This window comes from Rousettus aegyptiacus, unplaced genomic scaffold (assembly GCF_014176215.1).
Source record: "Rousettus aegyptiacus isolate mRouAeg1 unplaced genomic scaffold, mRouAeg1.p scaffold_m13_p_15, whole genome shotgun sequence".
NCBI classification, from domain to species: Eukaryota; Metazoa; Chordata; class Mammalia; order Chiroptera; family Pteropodidae; genus Rousettus; species Rousettus aegyptiacus.
This window is the reverse complement of record NW_023416290.1, coordinates 19,021,992-19,039,052: the sequence shown is the minus strand read 5'-3', so window position 1 is coordinate 19,039,052 and position 17,061 is coordinate 19,021,992. Positions and strand designations below refer to the sequence as shown.

Here is a 17,061-nt window from a genome sequence, read left to right as displayed (position 1 = left end):
CTGCTACTTCTAGGTGGTATAAATTCACCTCTGGACATGGTATAGTCTGAGGCTGTGATTTCTTGCAAGTATTTTTTTTTTTTTTAATTAAAAGGCCCTTGTAGACTGAAAGTTTCCTTGCTGTTTCCTAGGACAAGTGCACAGAAATTTTGTTTGCTTTTCAGCTCTTCATCACATTTGGGCCTTCAGCAGTGGCTCAGTCCCAGCTCCCGTTATCTTTCTGCTTTAGTCCTCCCCTGGGTATTAAAATCCCAGCTTTTGGACCAAATCCAAAATCCTCGTGGAGCCCCAAGGCAACAGCTTCTGTACATTGTTTTGAATTTTCTCTTAATTTCTAAAGCCTAGGGATTTCCATCACGTAAGTACATTGTTAACAAAAAGTGACGTTGTATCCTATAATTTCATTAATTTGTTTCTGGAGGGTCCCTCCACCAATTACCCCTATTAATCCCCACTGTCAGCTCAGCTGGTCATGTCGCTCCGAGTGGAATAAGCACAACCTTCACGTGACCAGAATTTTAGTGGCAGCCAAAGCACAGAATGCCTCTCCCCGGTTTCTTTAAGAGAGTTCAAGTCAAAGCCAATCTAAACCTTCACCCTCCTTACTTAGGAAAGATACAGAATTAAGTGACATTTTAGTACTCTTCTTGATCCCTTAAGTGATTTGTAAGCTAGATGGTCACAACTGATTTGAATTGTCCACATGACAGTGAAGCCAAGGCATTTTGCTTTACATCCAGGGAGTTTGGATTAGAACCTCAGTTTATTCGAATGCACTACCTGTGCATTACTGAAGTCAACTAGTTTTTTACTTACATTGAAAGGAATGTGTGACACAATGTTACCTTCCCAAGATCATGAGCAAGTCCTTGATGTTTTTTTCAAATTCCCAAATAATCATCAGCAGAGGATCGTTCTGAAGTAGCATCTCAAACTTCCGTGCTTTGTCTGGGTTTCATGAAGAAGTTGATTTGCAAGGTTTCAGGTGTGCTTCCACCCTTCCATGATATCCTCAGTAGAGACGTGGCAAATGGAAGACGGAATGAAGGAGAGACTTAAGCTGGTCTCAGATCGTTAAATCCTTAACTTATCTCAGAGCAGTAAAAAGAGAAATCCTAAGTGAAAATATTCTCCTTGATAAGAGATTGCATATTTTGGTATTTCACTAATTATTAACATGCTGACGTTCCTCCAGTAAAGGGCAGACCTCCAAAAACAACTTGACTACATAAAACAAGCTGTCTTAAATCTGTAAGATGAGGTTTATTGGGACTTTGTGTTGTGTTTCTTCAATCTCTCAAAGCAGCCTTATCTAGAAATAAGCTTGCAGATGAGTATCATAGCTAGCTGGTATAAGAACAGAAAGATTCGCATGAAGACACTGTTTCGTTGGCCAGTTTTCTTGTCATCTGTAAAACTAAGATGCACTATTAAATTAGATCTAAGGTTGTTTCAAGATTAAAAAAGCTAGAATCATAAATCAAAATTCCAGAGGCATTATGGAGTTGCAGTGCTATAATTTTGGCGTTGATAAACTAAATTCATAGTAAAAAGGATTGTTAGGTGAAATACCTGTATTTGGTTCCAGAGAGGAAGTGGCACCAGGCAGAACTTTACAGATCCCACTTCTGCCTGCTCTTCTTTCTGAGAGTCCATAGCAAGAGCTAGGAACATGTATAGTTACTTAGTTACATATCAGCAGCCCTTCCAAATAGTGACCTTCAGGGCAGGATTAAGGTCTCACTGTTTTCGTGATTTTCAAAACTTAGCACGATGCAGATTCGTCAAATAAGTTAATAATGATATTCTTTTTTTATTTTTATTTTTTTTATCTTTATTTTTGTATTAGCCCTTTCCAATAATGAGGTTTGAGTTTGGTTTGGGGAACAGCTATACTCTCGATACTGGTTTTCCAGGTAACTAGTACTCTGCAATTTTCTTATTGCAATTTTCAGCTCTCTCGTAACTCAACACTGACAGGCCCTATGTGCACACCTGCTTGATCGATACCCTCCGACACAGATTGTTGTCATGATCATTTAAACTCACATCGAAAATATGCCTGATTGTGTGTTTGAAATATTTCCTATCTGGCCTGCTTTGCCCACACCTGGATCCTACCTCCTTTCTATTTTTTTCTAAGATGCAAGACATGTGTCATGATAACATCAGTCCTTTAAGATTGTGAGGAAGCTGCTTGGCCAGCATAATGTTATCTTCCTATTTATAGATGCCTGCATTAAATCAGGGATTCTTTACAGATTATTTCCAAATCAAGAGCAGATGAAAAAGGAATTTTCATTTCAAATTTACAACTATGGATGGAAGAAAATATTTTACAAATGTGTTGTTTACATAGCTCATATATTTTTTTCCCCCTGAGCCATTAAGTAGGCATGGTGTTACGTTTATTTAATTCACAATGGTGAACAAAAGGAAGAGAGCCAGTCTGATTTTTACCTTGAAACATTAGGGGTGCGGGAAGGATTTAATGTGCAAATTAAAGAGAGGGATGCAAATACTCTCTAAGCACCCACGTGATATTATGACCTACTTCTCATACGTGCCCCCCCCCTTTTTAAATCATTGAAGTGCACTGATGCTTGTGCACCACAAGATGGAGCTTTCAAAGCAGTTTATTTCCTAACACTTTCTCTCTATTTACTTTCTCCCTTGGGAAGTGAAGGTCAGGGCTTGTGAATGTTTGGGAAAGCGAAACAAACACAGTAATGTGGAGGTACACAGGCCTTGGGGGCATCTAGAGCATTGTTCTAGTCATTGTTATACTGAAAGCCTATCTGTCCTTGGCCCTATCCTGATTAATCCTGTTATCAGCATTTTCCACGAAGATGCAAATGACATCCTTAGCAGGTGTGTGGATAACGCAAAGCCAGGGAGGATAATTGGTACATTTGAATGATATCTTAAAGATTCTAAAAGCTTCAAGATAACAATGAACGGGTGATAAATGTACAAGTATACTTTTGATGGAGTAGTGAAGAAAGCTTTGGACAGTGAAAGAGATCTGAATATGTGTCCTAGATAATACTAACGATGATCATGATGACTGTGATGGTTGTAGCAAAGTCATCTAACACAGTGCTACTTCATTGGCAAACTGCTTGTTTCCCATCCTCCTGCCAGGGTGTCAGTGAACTCACAAAGCACATTGTTCAGTAGAGCAGAACAAGCAAGTCTTTCCTAGTGAAGGAAGCAAGGCATCAATTTACATTCCAGCCTGAACTCTTCATGCCTTGGAGGGCTTGCACTTTGCGTGGCATTGAATTTTAAATACTCCCTGGTGTCAGTGGCAAGTACTTAGTACTAACTGCGCTAAGTACTTTGAGTGTTGTATCACATTGTATCTAGGGCCAGTGTAGCGGAATGTGTCAGCACAGATGCCTGGACCAAACTGCCTCAATTTCCTCCTCTGATGAATAGGCAACAATAACATCTAACACAAAGTGTTGCTGTGGTGAATGAAGGTCAGAAGGGTAATGCAGGTAAAGTTCAGTTCACAATTCCTGGATTGTGATATGCGCTCAGGACATGGAAGTATTAGTGTGTTTCTCCTTAAAATCTCTTTGGGGAAAATACTGTTGTTCTCCCCATTTTATAAATGGGAAATCGAGATCAGTTTAAATGAAGCTTAATAGAGTCCAGTGGTCATGCAATTTTTAAGTGCAGAGAGCCCAGACTTAAAACCAGGGATTCTCTGACTCCAAATTTCAAACAAATGCTAATTTATTATAGCGTGCTGCTAGTTTCTGGTTGGATGGGACCAGCAGCTTTTAAACTTTTTGACAAAACCAAGCATGATTATAACCTAGTATACACACACACACACACACTCACACACATGTACATAATGTGAAACAAAAGTCCATAAGAGTACTTGCCCTTCATAAGTGTAATGCTACAATGAATGAGCTACAATCTACAACTTGAAAACACTGTACCAGCAATTTCTAGGTACTCTTCAGTTCTAATGTTTTCTGATTCTCCTAAAAAACAAAATACAAACAAAAAGCCTTCAAACCTAATTCCCTTAGTTCAGAACAAAAGACCTGGACTTGAGAGCAATTCATGCGAAAAAGAAGTAAGGATTTTAGCCAAGTGAATATGTGGAAAACTGCAATGCGAGGGCAAGAAGTTGACCTTGCAGAGTCCTGCGTTCCCTCCTGGGTGCCATATTTAAGAGAAATCATCAACCTGAAACATGTTCAGAGGACAGTCAAGGTGGGGAAGGGTTTGAAATAACTTAAGGAGCCAGGAATGCTTAATCCGATTTTGAAGGAAAAGAGTCTCTAAACAGTTTTTAAAAAATATCATGATAACATGTCTCTAAAGTAGTGAAATTATGCTTCAGGACTAGACATCTGGGTCCATGTGATGCTTATCTTACATAAAGCTTATCTCTGTTCAATTTCTAGAGTTTGGCATCTGAAGGGAGAATCATGCAAAATGATTGTTACTCCACCTCCCCCATGTGAAAGGCAGGCAGGAAACTGCCCTCCCAGGGTAACTGGACGAGCTCTCAAGCTTGGTGTTGGCGAGACTTGCACAGCTTCAAAGGGATTTGGAAGGGGGGCGAAAATTCCAGCCTAGGCTGTGCTTTGGAACACAGACTTTCCTTTGCCTAGAGCCTGGCCAGGTCTTGTGGGAAAGCCCCGCTTCTGATACTCTGTACGGTAGGAAGCACTGGCCCAGTTGTTTCCCTCTCTTGTTGGCTCCAGCTGGGAGCTGGTTCTTCATGTGAGTCAGGACTAGAGGGAGTGAAAGTCTGGAGCAGTTCCTCCCCAGGTTTCCACTGGGGCCTCCGGACCAATGCCTGGAGCTGGAATTTCCCTGAAAGGTGGCTGCAACAATAGAGGGTTTGCACTAGTGTTGCTGAGGTAGGGCATTGTAGTGAAATGAGCAGCAGAGATTTGTTGATAGTTTATTAAGTTCAGGAAGGAAAAGGAAGAGAGAAGTCAAGAACAACTCATAGGTTATGTGATTGAGAAATCTGGAGCAGATCAGGGCCAGCAAACCAAGTGGTAAAACTGCAGCGGTATAAATTATGGGGAGAATAGGTGGATACATTTGATGGTACTATGTTTGTGGCTTAGAGTCAGAGCTGAAAGTTTGAAATGAAGCTGGAGTGGTTAAAATATAATTTTTTGCTGCTCAGCTCTGTGGTAGACAACGTTAAATCCGGATACTGGGAGCAAAATTTGATCCCGTTTGAGGGTGAAGTGGTTCTTAAGGATGTCGGAACCTCACGGCGGTCCTGCACAGCACGTTCATCCATTATCTATTGTCATCTCAGATTGAGTTTAACTTTTAGAATATAATTAACACATTTATTTGGGGTGGTTCTTTCGGTCGATATAAAATAAACTGAAAATGACTGTCTCTATTTTCTTTCTGGTTTCTCAGATGGGTTGAGTCTGATTGTGCCCCAGTTTTTCTAGATATCTAGTTGTTTGAGGTGATATTAAAAGAGAGGCCGCTGAAACAGAGGAAATTTTGTGCATGTGTGCCTTGAGGATGGAGTGGTGAGAAACTGATAAAATATGACAATGAAAAAAACAATGGTTAACATGTATTGGGTGCTCACTACGTACTGAGTGGTATTCTAAACACTACATATAATTATCTAATTTTATTTTCAACAACAAAATTAAATAATTACTATTAATACTCTCCTTTTAAATTAAGGAAACTAAAGCACAGAGAGGCTAGCGGATTTGCCTTAGGCTACGGAGATGGGATGGTTTGATCATCAGGCTGCATCCTTGACTGGGTTGGTAAACTGGCACAAGACAAGTAGAGGAAGTAAGGAAGTGTTGTGCTCCTTCCTGGACCTCATCCTATGTGTCTCTTTCATTTGGCTAGTCCTTTTGATTGATATCATTTTATTTAAAAAAGTGCAGTTGCAAATACAGAGCTTTCCCAAGTTCTATGAGTTGTTTTAGAAAATTACTAGACCCGAGTAGGTCATAGGAACCCTTGAATTTATCACCAGTCAGTCAGAAGTGTGGATGGTCTAGGAACCCCAAAGTGCAGCTGGCATCTGAAGTGAAGGCGGTCTTGTTAGGGATTATTCCCTTGGGCTTGTGGCGTCTGTGATAACTCCAGGTGTTTCGTGCCTGAACTGAATCATAGATTTGCTAGAAGGAATTGGCTCACAAGATTATGGAGGGTGAGTCTATGGCCATGCTACCCTGAACAAGCTTGATCCCTTCTGATCTCAGAAGCTAAGCAGGATTAGGCTTGGTTAGTACTTGGATGGGAGACCACCTAGGAAGACCAGGTGCTGTAGGCATAAAAAACAAAAAATAAAAAAATATGAGATTGTAAATTGACAAGGTCCTTGTAATCTGTGAGGTCAGTCAAGGATTGCCTCGTCTAAAAAAAAAAGAAGAAGAAGAAAAGGAGACTCAGGTGAGTTGATGGTGTAGTTCCACTCTGAGTCCAAGTTTGATGGCCGAAGACCCATGGCCTAGGTCCAAGACAATTGGGCAGAAAGAATGAATTCTGCTTTTCTTAGCCTTTTTGTTCTATTCAGGCCTCGATGATTTGGATGAGGACCACTCACGGGAGGAGGGCAATTTGCTTTATTCACACTACCCGTTCAAATGTTCACCTTACCCAGAGACACTCTCACAGACACACCCAGAATAATGTTTAACCAAACATATGGGCACCTCATGTCCAGTTAAGTTGACACATAAAATTAACCTTCACTGTAGGCAAATGTATCAGTTTTTTGGAGCTGCTATAACAAATTACAACAAACTTATGGCTCAAAACAACAGAAATTTGTAATTTTACAGTTCTGAAGGTCAGTAGTCAAAAAAGGGTCTCGGGGCTTAAAATGAAGATGTCCCAGGTTTCACAAATTATAAGGTACTTAATATAATAATATTGCGAAAGTTTTTAATTTGAAGTTCAGTACAAAATGTAGTCTGAGCATTGCTTTATTTCTACCATCTCCACCTAAGTATTATAATTTTGAATCCTGTGAAGATATCAAGACCCTTTTGCTGGTAAAGACTGAGGCCAGGCTGACATATAGTAACTATGCAGAGAGCAGGATGCGACTGACAGAGTTTTTTCAAACATCTATAGATCTGTTTGGGGCTCATCAAATTTCTAATCTTCAAAATGTTTGTATCTAGTCAAACAGGCCCTTGACAAATGTTTGTTGATTGAAGGAATAAAAATAATTCCCTTGCTCCCATTGTTTACTTAGACCTTGAACTTAAACCTGACCTCTGCCTCCCAGGGATTAAATAGTCAAGAAGTTTGAGTTTGTGATCAGAGTCTGCTACTAAAGGGTATTTGATCTCAGGAAAATGCTCTACCTCCCTGGCCCAATGTTTGTATCCCTGAGATCAAGTTCCTGTTTGCTTTGACCTTTGTCTCTTGTTATTCTTTAGCCCGCCAGCTCATCAGTGATGCTGCCCACGGTATATAGCTGTGCAGGGCCTGGTGAGCTCAGCGCGGGAGCTGTTGTGTGACTGGATTCCGAGAAGGGCGGAGAGAGAGAGGCATATTTTTGGTATCTGTGTGGTTTCATTGCTTAACGAGGTTGAAGAATAGACCAGAATGTTTTCTGTTTACATTGCATTATTCTTTGTTGTGACATGCCATTGAGAATCTGTCTAGTGATGTCACTAGTTTTTAAAGTCAGAAGTTATGCTTTTTATAAGAGCGTACTGAGACATTTTACTAGAAACTTTTACAAATAATCACTAATTCAGTAATGATCTAGTAGGTATATATACCCTTCTTATACACCAATATTGTGCTGGGAGTTTTCAATTATATCATTTAAGAATCAGGAAAAAAAATGTACAGTGAGGGGATTATTAGCCTTGTTTAAAAACTGAGGTTTAGAGAAATTAAGGGCATCGTTTAAATTTGTATACTGAAAGAAACAAATTTCTGGGGTGTATATGCAATTTCTTTACCAAGAAGTAAAATAGATAAGTAGCTGAATAAATAAATACATAAATAAAAGTATGTTCAGTACCTAATACTTATTAAAGTATTCTTTGGAACGTTTCTGGCAGATAGGTCAGAAATATTTTCTCCATTCCATAGTTTGTGGGACATTTTAAACACAATAGAAATGAAATTGTTTGCCTGCCTGAATATCAACAGAAAAACTGGCCATTTGGAGGTTACATTCTTCTAGTAAATTAGTAATTTGTTTTGGACAGAGCTCAATGTGCCAAGTGAAATAAAACAGTGACTGGGGCAGGGTGAGCCCACCTTAGCCAGGGTGGCTTCAGAAGGCCTCTTAGAGTGACATCAGAGCTGAGAGTTAAATGAGGAGGAGAGGAAAGCCATTTGCATCTCTAGAGAAAATGCAACCCCTCCTCACCTGTTCCCCACCCCAAGGGTGTGCAAAGCCCTAGAAGGGGTCAGAACTAATAAAGGAGAGGACATGAAGGCCAGTGGTTATTTATTTGTAGCAGTTGGCACTGTCTGAAACAATGTTGTGAAATTACTTGTAAATTGTCTACCATTTCTGCAAATGTAAACTCCAAATTGTCAGGGACTGTGTTTACCCTTACTGCTCCATTCCAGCATCTAACACAGTGTCTGGCACATAGTAGGCATGCAGTAATATTATTGGATGAAAGTCAAAATATGCTAGATGTAGAAAAGTCTAGCCAACCCATTTCCTGTTTTCTGATACTCAGCAGAGCTAAAAAGACTTCCAGCGGGAACGGGACCAGTCCTAGGTTTCTGGCTGTGGGCCTCCCGAATTTTCCCCTGCATCATCCTGCCCCCTGCTGCTTAATTTGTCAAGAACTTGTGTTTCAGAAAGCACAGGTCCTTCCAGAAGGAATTTCTTGCTTTCTGGATTTCACATTCTAAGTTTATGTTTGAAGAAACTTTGCTTCTTGTGTGTTCCAACTGAAAAACAATATTTTCTGTATTAAGGAGAAAGACAAACAGATTGCGCCTTTGCTCTAGGCACTAACTCGAGATAATCATGCTAAGCGAAATAAGCCAGACAGAAGTTGAAAATCACATGATATCACTTGTATGTGAGATATAAACCTAAAAGCAACAAATTAGCAGGACAAACAATCAGAGACTCCTGAACATGGACTATAGACTAGTGGTTACCAGAGGACTATAGAGTAGTGGTTACTAGTTAGGGCGGGGAGGAGAGGGGAGGTAGATGGGGTAAAGTGGGTCAAATAGAGGAGTAGGGGGAGGGTGAAATGGGTAAAGGAGATGAAATATATGGTAGCTAAAGGAAACTGGACTTTGGGTGGTGAACACACAATAGAATATATATATATATAAGTCAACTGATAATGTACATTTGGAAATTATATGATTGTATTAACCAATGTTACCTCAATAAAGCTTAAAAAAAAAAAAAAAAAGAAAAGAAAACAATACGAGGACTCCAACCTGGGATTCTGGTGACCAAAACGAAGGTAATGATGATGACAGTGATTTAATACATTTATCACCCTCTGGGACCCCTACCTTTCCTGGGCTGCTGGCATTGCTCAGAGCCTATTTCTGCTTGGTCTGAATAGGTTCTCATGTGGTTGTTAAAAACATCAGTGAAACGTAAAGATAACATGTGAGTATCGATAGCTCACTGTGAACTCTTGGAAGTCAGAGGGTTTTTTTGTGTTGTTGTTGTTGTTGTTGCTGCTGCTGCTGTTGTTTTTGGCAGGCCCAAGTCTTAAAGGTAGCAGACTTTAAATTAATGTCTGTCGAATTTAACCAAGTTACTTTGTCATGGGGACTTGACCTCTACTTCATGGTGTCTAAATTATGACATACGTTTTAAGACAAAAATGCAGAATATCAACTTCAAAATAAGGTAAAAGTCTCATCTGTTCATGTCACATTGTATCTATATGTCATGAAAGGTCTATTTATTAGAATAAGAAAATAGGTTATTTTGTTGGCCATTTAATAAAATTTAATGTTATTTAGAATGAAATTTTAATTATTTTGTTGGCTATTATATGCAACTGGAAAGACAAGGAAAAGCTGTTGTATGTTCTGTAGTGTGTATATTTCTTTACCAGATTGGGGGAATCTACTTACCTATACATAAAAACAGTTATGACCTCAGACTAACTCTATTCTTTGTCAATGAGTCGTTTGGGACTTAAGTGATATGTTTGCTGTTGTTACAGGTAATAAAGGTGACAACGCAAACATCACTGTTCCCTTTGACCATAAACAGAAGTCAGGTTTACCTCTAAGCCCCACCCAAGCAACAGGCTCCCAGCGACGCCAGGCCCTTGGCTTGATTATTCCGAATGTTAGGCCTCTTGATTAAGCCATTTTGGAGGCAACTGAGGAATTTCTACATACATTTTAGAAATTACAGGTAAACTATACTTTTTTCTCCTTGCCTTTTTTTTTTTTTGTAGGAAATAATAATTAAAATTTTAAGTTTCATAATTAGGTTTTAAAAAGGAAGGATATTTCACTTTTATTTAAATGTGGAAATTGCTTAATGGTGTAGAAAATATGTGAAAGTGAGTGAACTTACTTTTATTGCAGGGGCATTTTTGCAGATGTTTCTAAGGTATTCTAACTTGGAGAGGTTTGGACAATTGTCTTCAGGTTTGATAGCCTGTGGGCCATACGTCAGACTTGGGATTTGATCCTTACAACCCTGAGGGACCGCTGGAGAGTGTTAGGCAGAGAGAGGAATGATATAATCAGTCTTAGCTTTTAGAAACAATAACTAACTGTTATTTATTAACTGGGGAGGCAAACAGGAGAGAGGCTCACAGTGGGGCAGGATCAGAGATCAAAGAATACGAAGAGAAATATTCAAAGCATGAGATGGAGTGTGGATACACTTAGCAATTCAGTTCCTGAATGGGAGAAAGAGGAGTTTAATATGGCTCTGTGGTTTCTAACTTGGATGATATTAATTTCTCATAGTCTTGCAATTGCAAATTTTCATGTTCAATTAGTAACATTCAAACTGAAAATGTATTCCTAGTCTGCAGAATGAGTAGGTTGAGAGGAGAAGTTTGGGGCATCGTGGTGAGAACCCAGGATGTGGAGTCAGAGGACATGGATCTGAGCCAGAGTGGCTCTCAGAATGTGTGCCTCAGAGCTCCCACACTCTGAGAACTAGTGCTGCATGAATGTTAGTTCTTGTCTTAGATTTCTTTTTTTACTGGTTCAAGCATAAGTTTGTTTTCTATTCGATTGTTAACTGTTTTTGGGTGCTGTGGAGCTGGACAGAGCTTTGGGGACCCAGTGAGTCCTGGCTCATTTCCGACTTGAGACGGGCCAGAAATCTTAGAGTAGGTGTCAGGAGAATGTCCTAACTTAACTCATCTAGTGCTGTGTTCTCTGTACATATGCCCCGAATGAGAAGAAACCACTGTCCTAAAGGTTTCTGCATAGAGGCAGTGCTGCGTGGCGGTTCAGAGGGCCCGCTCCCAGTCCTCCACACTGTGTGAGTTCTCTTGCCTCCTCTTCCTGTTTCCAAAATCTGTAAATTGAGAGTGATCATGGCAGGGCTGTGTAAAGCCACCACAAACTGTGCTTGGCATTTTGTGAGCACTAAATATATAAACAAATAGATACTACTTGTTCTGGATGTGACATCCTGATGTTGTCCAAGCAGGGAGACCTACAGACCTACTCCCTGTGGCACATTTGGTGTTCATCTCTACGCGGGTGGCATTTCTATGTAGGACTAGAAGTGGAGCTTCCATGTGGAGAGGCGAGCATGTGGCTGGCTCTCATCGTCCCTTCCGCATTTAAAACTGGGCTACTTTGCAGCCTTGGGAGGGGCGATAGGATATTTGGATGCTCGAGACAGCACAGCTGGATGGGAGGAGGGAAATGCAGCCAGACTACTTGAACAGTGGGTGGCATCACCAGATGAGCCACGTTACTCTGGGAGATGGGGTTCCTCAGAAGAGGGTCTGTCAATCTGTCCCCACAGACTAAAAACCAAATTGAGCAAAAGCTTCTACTACTGAAGCTTTTTACTAAGTCTCCAACCTTCTTATTTCATTTGGTATATTTAAAATTAATGGTATAACACTTTCACAAGGATATACTATGAAATCACATTTTTTCTTCCTTTGGGCCAATTAGAATTTATATATTTAAAAATTTTGGTGTAGATTCTGAGTACTCAAAGCGATTGTTTAAATTACTTGCCATTGGCACCATAGCAATAGGTATTTAGTTTCTATTTGTATTTGCTTTATTTGGTGTCTTAGAATCACTTAAGAGAAACATGCCATACAAGCCAAAGAGCACCCTTGGAAACATCTAAACACAATGAAGACCTGGGCATTACCATAGCTGAAGGATTCCTTCAGTTTAGGAAATGCTAGAGAAGTTTGGCAGGCATTACTTAGCTGATCAAGTTGTATAGAAAGCACTGCTGGTCAGCTTTAAAAAAAAAATACGTGTGGCTTTTCAGGTGATTAATAGTGTGTAAATGCTGGCCATCACATTATTTTATTCCAGGTTGAATTATTTAGTCACAAAAGAATTTTAGTAACTATCAAACAGAAAAAGATCAATAAAAAATATTGACATGTTACAAGTAAACTTCTACTTGCCATGCATGGCTGATGAATGCCATATTCCAATTAATATATATCCTGATTATTTATGAATTAATACCATGATATCATAATATAATAATTATACTCAAATACTGGAAATATACTCTAATAGATGAGTGTAATTTTGGTTTTTCTTTGAGAAAGTATTTCAAAATTTTTATAGCATTTCAGGGACATTCATATAAATGTTACTTATCACGACAAAGTAGTATAGCTATAGAAGTTATCTGAGATTGGCTGTCAAATGAATGGATAGTCAGTCCCCTAACTTGTCTAGAGAAATATGAGATACTGATAGTTAATATAAAGTAATTAAAAATGAATCTTCCTAAAAAATCCAGCAGCTTTTCTATTATACAAATGATTCAAAACTCAGCATTTCAAATTTCTTTTGTTGGTTATGTTCATATGTGAAACTAGTAAATATGGATGTAACATTCTTTATTAAGAAAATGAAGAAAGACTGACAATTAAAAAAAATTACATGATTGACATCTGAAATTACCTAATGTTTCAGAGAAGGTATCCCTGAAGAGAATGTTGAAATGAAACATTTGTCTATGATCTATAATCTAGTCTCTGGAATAAGAAATATTTTTATTGAAAATATTAAAAGATTTTTTCTCTTGTTTGTTTATTCTTTAGATTTCACATATAAGTGAAATCATATGGCATTTATCTTTCTCCATCTGACTTACTCCACGAGCACGATACCTTTTAGATCTATTTCTGCATGCGATGCAGATAAAATACCTCTCTTATAGGGTTGAGTTTTAAGAGCCAGCACATTTTAAATGCCTTACTAGTGTTAGTTGTTATTGTTATTATTATTATTAACACCCAGATCTTCACACCTTGGCTCTAAGGTCCATACATTTGTCTAACAAATGGAAATAGTAGGAAAGGACTAATCTATAGGCAGTAATAGCGGTTATTCTGGTAGAAATTTGAGTAAATTTATCCCTGGAAGAGCTACTTCAAGTTATGTTGATGTGATAGACTTGGTGCCAGGGCTTTCCTCTCAAAAATAATGACTCTTTCGAGAATGTTCCAGTCCAGGTCTCCTCTGGATGGGGCTTGCAGCTTCCATTCTTGTCCTTGTATTCATGATGGCAGGAACATCGGTATTGGTCACTGCAGGGGACAAATATTACTTGAGAGATTTACAGTCATCATCCCCAACCTCTGGGGGCCTGTTTTCTTAATGTAGACTTTTTTACTAGGAGGATTTCTACTATTTGGTCATTATAGGGTCTGACGGTGACACTAAAATGAATGCCACTAAAATAAATGGGGTGCCAGAATCCAAGCACGTTTTATACTAAGGGGTGAGGTGTGGACTCTGGAGCCAGAGCCTGGCTTGGATTTGAAACATGGATCCATTACCTCATAGTACAAACATGGGCAAGTTACCCAAGCTCTCTAAGCCACTGTTTCCTTCTTGGTCAAACGGGGAGAGAAGTAGTATTGACCTCAGAAAAAAAGAAATGCTCAGTAAGTGTTAGCTGTTGCCACAGTTTCATGTAACCCTCATGAAACCTTGGTGGTCATTGTGTTAGCCCCACTTCGCAGACCGTGAAACCACGCTCGGAAAGAGCCAAACTCAGTGCACTCACTGAGCAAGTGGAGGGGCTGTGCTTCAGGGTTAAAGGAAGATTGGAGCCACTTCCACTTGGAACCATAGAATTCTGTTTCTCCCCAGTTACCAACATCATTAGTTTTGAGCAAGATTTTATTCGACTTAAAGCCCCGCACAGCTAATCACTTCCTGTGATGAGAGCTGCTGTGCGTCTTCTAGTGCAGCCTTCTTGCACGGGGAAAACTCTGTGAGATTCTAGGAGAGCTTGCAAGGTGTTCATTCCTCTAGTGTGTGAGTGATCACCTGTGGGATTGGAAGAAAGGAGACATGGAGAAATCTCCAGCTTCTCAGGAGGAAGGTATTGACAGACATGAGTGAGTCAGTTGGATGGGATTACAGGTGGCAGAGAATTTTTGTGGAGTATGAGCTCTTAGATGTGTCTTGGAAAGAAGAGTGCTTACTGTGATCCACTCAGTGGGTGAGGTCTTAGGAAGACTGCAGTGTACGAAACAGATGGACTCAGTCACGGAGCTGACCTGCAAGCCGCTAAAACCTTAGCAGGTCCAAAGCCCTTGCAGAGTAGGTCCTCAAATAACATATTTTCATGCAATGTCATTTTTTTACAATCTTGATATAGGTAGGAACTTAATTCTTGTTTATATCAAATAGCCTATGGTAACACTGGTTTTGTTATATGTCATTTCACTTAAAGTCACAGAACTTATTGACAACGTTAAGTGAGAACTTACAATACTGATTCATTGTAGGGACTTTATCCAGACATGAGGGGTGCTTCATTCTTCCCTATATGTGCATAATAAGCGAGAATTCAGAGTCCATCGACAGAAGACGCGCCATTAAGAGTTTGGGAGAAACACCGTGCTTCACTGTTACTCTCTGTGGGTGAGGGTGGAAGGCTCTGGGCTCTAGACAGGCCTGATTGCTTGGGGTTGTTCAGGGCCTTGTGCTTTGTTCGGTAGACACTTTCTATATTAGTACCCTAGTGTTGCCCTAATAAAGTACCATAGAAATTTATTGTCTCACAGTTCTGGAGGCTGGAAGTTTAAGATCAAAATGTCAGCAGGGTAGGCTCATTTGAGGACCTCGAGGGAGAATCTGCTTCATGTCTGGTGTTTGCTGGCAATGTTTGCTGTCCCTTGGCTTGTAGAAGCATCACCCCAGTCTTTGCCATCAGCTTGCATGGCATTCTTCCTGTGTGCTTGTGTGTCTGTATCCAAATTTCCCCGTTTTAGAAGGATATCAGTCATACTTGGTTAGGGGCCTACTCCAGTATGACCTCATCTTGACTAATGACATCTGCAACAACCCTATTTCCAAGTAAAGTTACATTTTGAGGAACTGTGCTTAGGCCTTCAACATAGCGATTTTGCAAATGAGAACACAATTTGACCCAATACACCTTTTCTTTTCCTGGCAATAATCTTTGACTCCTCTCAACACGAACTTAATTGATGATATTCTCCGAAAAGAGAGGAAGATGGAGAGACTTGAACGCCTGCTCCAGAAGGCACTGAGAGCTTGCTCCAAGCTATCCTAGAGGTAGGTCAGTATGCTGAAGTTTAATAATAGGTCTTCTGCATTCCTCTTTTCAAATCATTCAAAATACAGATGATAGATTTTCAGTCTGTGTCCTCTGGGGAGAGTGAGGGACCTCCAGAGGCAAAGTCCCACCCCTCTCATTTCCTTCTCCACCTGGGGCAAAGGCTAGCTAGAACAGGTGCTGGTCAGATCAAAGCATTCAATTGGAGAATCTCCCCCTGGTGGCTGCTTTATTCCAGCTTTTCTTTTTAAGAGTTATTTTAGCTCAGTTAGTACTTTTATGCTTGGGCTGTGGTTTTGTAACCTGAGGTGAGCCCTGGAGAACTGTGGGCAGTGGGCCTTTTAGAGCCCTAGCTGAGCTCAGAGCTGTTTCCATGCCCCCAGGCCCTGTGCTTCTATCCTATTTGTTCAAAAGTGAAATAAAAAGAAAAGAGATGTAATGCTGATAAATTCTTTACAAAAGGCTCAACCCAGCAACTACTACAAGCCACAGAAACAAAACAACCTTATAGGGTCAGGTAACGTGTGCTGAATTAGCTGTAACTAACACAATAGGAGGGTTCTTGGGGCCTGAGTGCACTGTGAGGCAGAGGTAAGTGGTGGAGGTAAACCGCTCAGAGGCTCACCCATATCTGACCTCTGCATGAGGCCAGGAAATTACCGATTCACCTGCAATTCCTGGGTGCAGCTCTAGACCCTTCCTGTGTGCCTTGATTTGAATATTTAAATCCCTGTAGCTCTAAAGACGATCTGACTTCTGTTTCTCCAAAGACAAGTTTCAAAAGAAAAAATTCTTCAATATAGGCAATTATTTTGTCTCCTTACATTTAAATGTCTATTTGACATATTTTATCAAACTTTCTTTTAGTCATAGAATGTACTATTGTTATTCATTGGTTAAGATCTTTAGAAATACAGAGGGATACCTACACTTCCATTATATTCTGGTAAAAGGGCAAAATTAATATGAGTATCGATATCTTAGCAATTATTTTTTATAGCCCCAGATCCAAATACCTTTTAGGAAATTACAAAAGACTTTATTTTTACAGCATAATTCAAAACTTACCACAGTTACAGGCATTTCACTTATCAAGAGGCTGCCTGAGGAAAAGTAAAATAAAAATATAAGCATGTAGGCTTCCATAGCTTTAATTTTTAACAGGTGGGATGGAGAAGGAAAAAGGATCCTACTGGTTTTGATGTAATTATTTTCAGTGTATGGTCTTTAAATGCAGTAAGCAATGGGAAGGCCCATTACTAAAAATTTCACTATGTAGATTCAGGAAAAACATACCACTCTCCATGGGAGAAGAATCAGTTATAAAG

General features: G+C 39.7%; 1 protein-coding gene and 1 pseudogene across 2 annotated transcripts in view; both read left to right on the top strand.

Moving 5' to 3' along the window:
* Positions 1-6,191: 6,191 nt before the first annotated feature.
* Positions 6,192-6,310, top strand: LOC118612313 (annotated as a pseudogene).
* Positions 6,311-10,279: 3,969 nt separating this feature from the next.
* The window catches only part of RP1 (RP1 axonemal microtubule associated), a 47,734-nt gene continuing 40,952 nt past the window's right edge, over positions 10,280-17,061 (top strand). Inside the window, exon 1 of one of the 2 annotated variants that reach the window (XM_016126213.2) lies at positions 10,280-10,369. The gene's annotated coding sequence lies outside the window, so the exon portion shown is untranslated. Of the gene's footprint in view, positions 10,370-15,137; positions 15,733-17,061 lie in introns of those variants that run through there. The other variant, XM_036232846.1, reaches the window with a different exon arrangement.